The sequence below is a fragment of the Dipodomys spectabilis genome, unplaced genomic scaffold, assembly GCF_019054845.1.
Source record: "Dipodomys spectabilis isolate Male_0828 unplaced genomic scaffold, ASM1905484v1 ptg000634l, whole genome shotgun sequence".
Classification (NCBI taxonomy): Eukaryota; Metazoa; Chordata; class Mammalia; order Rodentia; family Heteromyidae; genus Dipodomys; species Dipodomys spectabilis.
Window position 1 is genome coordinate 270,153 of NW_024871311.1, and position 6,986 is coordinate 277,138.

Below are 6,986 nucleotides of genomic sequence, written 5' to 3' on the forward strand. Positions count from 1 at the left end.
GGTGCTGGTAGTTTTAGTATGGTCTTGTTTGTGATCATTTAGTAAATCCCCAAAAGTGGGACTCCTGGGTCAAAGGGGAGCTTTATGTGGAATCTTTTGAGGAACCTCCATAATGCCTTCCAAAGTGGTTGAACAAGTTTACACTCCCACCAAGAATGTTGTATGGTTCCCTTGTGGCCACATTCCCTCCAGCATCTGTTGTTGTAAAAATATGGAGCACACCACGAATTTGCATATCGTCCTTGCGCAAGTGCCATGCTACTCTTCTCTGTATTGTTCCAATGTTAGTGTATGTGTGGCTGAATTGAGCACAGAATATTTTTTATATCAAAAGTGCAATTGTGGGGGCTGAGAAGGTGGCTCAGTGGTAGAGCGCTTGCCTTACATGCATGAGGCCCTGGGTTCGATTCCTCAGCACCACATAAGCAAAAAGAAAAAAGCTGCAAGTGGCGCTGTGGCTCAAGTGGTAGAACGCTAGCCTTGAGCTGAAGAGCTGAGGGACAGCGCCCAGGCCTAGAGTTCAGGCCCCAAGAATGGACCCCCCCAAAAAAAGTGCAGTTGGATTTTATTAAACTAGACAATTCAACAAAAAGTAAGTTCAAAAGAATTGTCATGAAATTTTAGAACCATATATTTCTTACATAAGCACAAATTTAAGAATAAAGTCAAGATTGACATGTCAAAAACAAAATAATTCCAGATATTTGTTGCTCAAGAAATGTGTAGGAGGGGGATTCAATTATTCTATACAAGGCACCTGTCATAATGAACACTGCACCAAGTGTTAAGGTTTGTTAAAAGTTTTAATGTTTTAAATATATTTAATTTTGGGAATTTGTTTACATATGCCAAAATTAGGACTGTTTGGCAGGTATAAAACTTTTCCATAAAGTATTTAAGATTTATGGTAGCAGACATATACTACTAAGTATGTACATTTCAGAGTTTCGAGAAACTTTATTAATGAGAAGTTGCAAAGTTTTCGTGTAAAGAAGCAGAATGAAGTGTTAACACTTTGTTAACTACACAGGCTGTTAAAACTTTAGGGCTTCCTCAGTTTATAAGTTAATGAGGAAAAATGATGATATAAGCCATAAACAAATAATGAGAAGAGCCATAAATAGCAATCTTAGTGGATAGCTTTAAAGACTACTCATATTCTATAAAACTCTTGATGAACATCACAACCTCAGTCAGTGTTAAATGTACAGGATTATGAGAAAATAGTAAAATCTAATATGTAGTACACTTCAAATAGTGAAAACAGTAATAAATTTTTGTTTTTTATTTTATTAATTATTAACATTTAATTATTGTTTTCTTTATTTGTAGCATTGTTTTACTTGTTGAAATATAGTACAACTTTTTTGGGGGGGGTCCGGTCGTGGGGCCTGGGCGCTGTCCCTCAGCTCTTCAGCTCAAGGCTAGCGCTCTACCATTTGAGCCACAGCACCACTTCCGGCTTTTTTCTTTTTCCTTATGTGGTGCTGAGGAATCTAACCCAGTCCCTTATGCATGCAAGGCAAGCGCTCTACCACTGAGCCACCTTCCCAGCCCTAGTACAACTTTTTGTAAATCATCATTAGGAGGTACTTTGAGAAGGTTACTTGGATGGTCAAACCAATTTTTATAGGTGCACGTTAATTTACAAAGAGGAAAATTAAGATCAAAATATTTATTTAAAAAATTATCAAATAGAGTCTGAGTCAGAAGTTTTGATAAATGTCCACACCTAAAATTTTATCCCTAGGCTGAAGCAGCGGTATTACAGAGTTAAGGCCAAAACAGTGATAGACTGTGGTTTGTTCTTTATTTTGATTTTGTTGGTCATGAGGCATGAACTCTTGGGCCTGGGTGTTGTCCCTCAGCTCAAGGCTAGCGCTACCACTTGAACCACTGCACCACTTCCATCTTTTTTTGCTTATGTGGTGCTGAGGAACCAAACCCTGGGGCTGATGCATGCAAGACAAGCACACTACCACTGAGCCACCTTCCCAGAAACTGTGTTTTAAAAAATCATCTAAACAACATTTGCTTACTGCTTTGGGTAATATAATGAGAGATAAAAATATATTTTTATATTTTTGTGAATTGTACTTCTAAATTTATACTAACTTCAGCCACTTTATCCTTTTCAAAGTCATAAATATCTCTGAGAGTTTGCTTCAGTGAAGATTGTTTTTGCATTTATAATTTCTTCTGAGTTATTTTTATTTTTATCAAAATAACTTTATATTTCATGTTGATTTGTTATCATATAACAAATACCTTCAAATGTACACATAGAGTCTAAATATAGCAGTATGAATATTCTCATACAGCTCTTGTTTGTCTATTATGCACTTCTAGTATTGTGTTATTTCTCTCTCTCTTTCACTCTCTCCCATTTCCTCTCTTTCTCTTTCATGCTCCATGTCTGGTACTTAGAATTTCGGCTGGTCTACTACTATCCTTCAGGATCCACTAGTTTTCTGGGAACATGATAGCGACCATCAGTTACCCTTGCATTCTTTAAGAGTTATAAGAGTGACTTGATATTATTCTTTGCCATAATAAATGGCAAAACAGCAGATCTAGGAATTCCTTTTCACGTTTACTATTATAAATTTTATCTCATAGAAATCATTGGGATGGATAAGATACTGTTAACCTGCGACCTAAAAGTTCTTTTTCTTTTACAAACAACCTTTTTCTTTTATTATCAGTTAGTAACTACATATAATGAAAACAAAGCTAGCCTATGGAAAGTGGACCGAAGTTGCTCACAGGGATGAAAAACAAAGGAATGTGGGAAGTGTGTACAAAGGATGCCCATCATAGAACACAGATCCTAGGAGCAATTTATCATGTACACTTTGTGAGAAAGACAATGTGCTGTGAACTATAGATTAAATCACTGAACAACTGATATATATATGCACATATATTTGTATATGTATATTTATTTATATATGCACACATATGTGTATATGCCCTTATATATGTACACATGTATGTTACTGTACACACAAATACACACGTACATGTAAACATGTATACATGCACACATGGAGAAAGACACATAGATACAGCCAACACAAGTTTCACTAGGTGTTGAATATGCCTCAAATGGAATGCTTGGAACAAAGTATGTTCAAGATGTATTTGTCTCTAAGCGTTTTTTTTACCACTCTCTTATCTCTTAAAACTTGTACATTTAGAGAGATTCCACTTGCAAAATGCAGTACAAGGGATAGCAAATCACTCAGAAAACTCAGTAAGTAAAGTTCATATGGTGTTTCCTTGCTCCCCACAGAATGCTTGCTCTTGTAGAAACTCTCAACAATCAAAGTAGAAGGAGAATGCCCTGGTAAAGAATAAAGTCATAAGGCTTTAAATGGCATCCTTACTTGAGCTTTTTCCAAGGACTGGATTCTACACATACATTTAACCAACTCATGTGAAAAGTCTTATGTGAGAAATGCTGACTAAGGTCTTGCTGATTTCCTGGCCAAGAAAATAACAAAAAAAGAAAATATTTTTAATGTTTTAAAGTTTGAGAATAATTTGTAACCTGTCAATAAATGTGTAGAACACAATTATACCAAGTAACAAAAAATGATGGTGTTTCACTTATGTGCTCTTGGCCTTGATGAGTGATTTTAGGTTTGTCTACACAAGTAGAATCAGCATAAATCAAGCTAGCACTTCTTCATTTAAGATATAAGGAAAGGATACAGGTTGACCCATTCTAACAATGAGATGTACAAGACAGTCTATCAAGGGGTGGGGGGTGAATGGGGAAGTTGGAGAGGAGTGAAGGAATGGTATGTTAGAGGAAAAACAAATGAGGGGGTAACAATGCTCAATAAGAAATATACTCATTACCTTACTTAGGTAACTGTAACTCCTCTGTGCAGTCTATTTACAATAAAATATATATATTAAAAAGATACAAGGAAAACTTCTGTACTTATAGGAAGTTGTATTTATCACTCAATATCAGTAAGGTATTGGTTTTAGGACCAAAGGTATATGAAAACTTTGGATACTCAAATTCTCTACATAAACACAGTATATTATTTACTTTAGAATCTGCCCACAAGCTAGTGCAGAGTAATTGCTATGAAAATTTTTACTACATTCTAGGTTTGAAATGAAACATAAAAATATATGCACTATCAACAGATACAAATTTTTTCAGATAAATGTTGTTTGCAGTTTGTGGATGGAATTAGGAGAGCAATTTTGAAAAGCACAAATTTCATCACCAAGACCGGTCTGCAAATTTTAACAAGGAGCTAATACAGCATCATTGAATAGTATGGAACTCCAAGGAGAAATACTTGAATTGAGACATTATCAGAAAAGGTAACCACAGGGGCTGGGAAGGTGGCTCAGTGCTAGAGTGCTTGCCTTGCAATGCATGAGGCCCTGGGTTCGATTCCTCAGCACCACATAAGCAAAAAAAAAAAAAAAGCCGGAAGTGCCACTGTGGCTCAAGTGGTAAAGCTCTAGCCATGAGCTGAAGAGCTGAGGGACAGCGTCCAGGCCCAGAGTTCAGGCCCCACAACCGGACTCAAAAAAAGAAAGAAAGAAAGAGAGAAAGAAAGAGAGAAAGAAAGAGAAAAAAAGAGAAAGAGAGAAAGAGAAAGAGAGAAAGAAAGAGAGAAAGAAAGAGAAAGAAAGAGAGAAAGAAAGAGAGAAAGGAAGAGAAAGAAAGGAAGAGAAAGAAAGAAAGAAAGAAAGAAAGAAAGAAAGAAAGAAAGAAAGAAAGAAAGAAAGAAAGAAAGAAAGAAAGAAAGAAAGAAAGAAAGAAAGAAAGAAAGAAAGGAAGAAAGAAAATGTTACCACACAAGGACTTTTTAGAAATGCAGCTGCTGGATTTTCATGGAGAGCTTTCATAACACTTTGTGAAGCACAGATCAGAACCTCACTGAAGTGTAGATGGATTTCCCTCTCCTTCCTGTCATGGTTAGTCATTATCAATCAACATATAGCTAATCTTGAAAAATCCTCTAATAACAAAATGTTGATGGAGTGTTTATATGCAGAAAACCTGGGAAGGCTAACTTTTTCCAATTAGGACATTCTGTATTCTATGACCCAGCAGAGAGTAAACTAAGTAAGCATCCATTTACAGCCTTCTGAATAATTCTGATTATGCCCACATCAGTTATCTATCCATACCTGTGCCCGAGCGAGAGGATTTTAAAAGAATTTAGTGATTTACAATTTAAACTTAAATATGGAATGAAATTAGTTCCAATGCATTACATTAAGATATTTAGAAACAACTGGGAAACCTAAAGGTCTATTGTTGGGTTTTCCTCCGTCTTTGGACGGACGGGGTCCGAGGAGAGGTAAATGCGAAGTGAAGTGCGGCTGCTCGCCTGTTCCCCAGCCTCCCTTAGCCCAGTAGCCCAGGAGACAATCAGACTCAGCTGGGAGTCAAACCAAGCAGGAACTCGTTTATTAACAGGGAGCATCCCCTTTTTAAAGCAAAAGACTGCGTGGGAGGAGAGGAAATGGAACCAACCAATCACTGAAAGGCCACACCTTATCATGCACCTAAGCTTCCATGAGATGTTTACACACTGAACCTAAACAAATCCAGCTCTGCCCACTCAACTTCCTCTCAGGGCCATCTTTGCTATCCCCCACAGTCTATAAGATTTATTTTTATTTAAAGTGAAGGAATATTGGAATTTGGTTCTCTACAGTTTAAGAAATTTGCAGCAGACTTGATACTTATTTAATTTTGTATATTGAAAGGAACAAAAGCCTCAACAATATGTCAATACTATCCTCTTATTTATCTATAAAGGTTTATGCTTCTGGTCTCTTAATATTAAAACTTCAAAAAAATTATCTTTAGCAAGTTGTGCAAAGGGGTTTCAGTTCATCATGTCAGTGTTGAATAGAGTGTATGTGCATTTCAATGTTCAGTGCATCTGGATCATTGTCAAACTTTCCATTTTTCTTCCTTCCCTTACCCCAACCCCACCTATCCCTTCAAGTTTCCTACTTATATTCTCACATATGTACATTGAGTGTTATAACTGTATTAGTCCACCATTTCCCTCTCCATCCTTCTGTCCTACTTCCTGTAAGCCTAGATCCCCTTTTAAGACTTGTTTCAACTTCATGGTATTTTATTAAATATCTCTACCTTTGGCATTTGGCTATGGGCTTGCCACATCCTCTCTTCCATGTTTGACCACATAAATGAGTATATTTCTCCACATTTCTAATCTCTGAATGGCTGACATAGGTCTATTTTACTATTCACCTTCTGTCCTAAATTTAGAATTGCACCTTCAGGGCCATCCTAGAGACCTTTATTCTTCTCTACACACTGAAGATGGAAAGGAAATAATTTCCATGCTCTCAGCATTATGCTATCCATCATGAATTTCCATCACTTTTCACTTCAGCAGACAATGTTTAGGGACAATCTTCAATTTCTGATGATAGGAGCACGAGTCAGTTTTAATGATGCAGATTCCACTATGTAGTGAGCCCTGTAGTCTTCTAAATTTTCAATAAATTTCGAGTAACTTTTTATTAATAATTTAAAAAGTTTTATTTCAGTATTTGAAATGCTGCCCCAATTATTTAAAAAGTTTCACAATAAGCTAGACTGAACTTTCCCCCCATTTTACCCACTAGTTCAAGTTAAGTCTCCTTTGGCTTTATTGTTTGAGAGGCCAAAGGAAGAGGGTAAACAGAGAGATGATATTACTCAGATATCTTCTTCCTCTTCTGTTTCTGCTATTCTTGTTGAGAGGAAGACTGTAGCAGGGAACAAGAGTGATGCTTGACTTCACCATACAAGGGACCATTCCTGGCATGTCAATTATTGTTTCTCAGAATAACTTAAACTTCTTACTCTTGCCTTCTCTGTAACAGTAACCTAACTATGGCTTCCTTGGTGTGGGAGGAAGCACACTAACAGGTTACTAACTGTAAACTGGTATTTTATATCTCAGCTTACTACCAAAAAT

At 36.6% G+C, this 6,986-nt stretch overlaps 1 non-coding gene across 1 annotated transcript; it reads right to left on the bottom strand.

Annotated features, from left to right (window-relative positions):
* Nucleotides 1–205: 205 nt before the first annotated feature.
* On the bottom strand, nucleotides 206–312 carry LOC122101150. Its single transcript, XR_006146317.1, has one exon. It is a non-coding gene; the product is annotated as a U6 spliceosomal RNA (small nuclear RNA).
* Nucleotides 313–6,986: the final 6,674 nt, after the last annotated feature.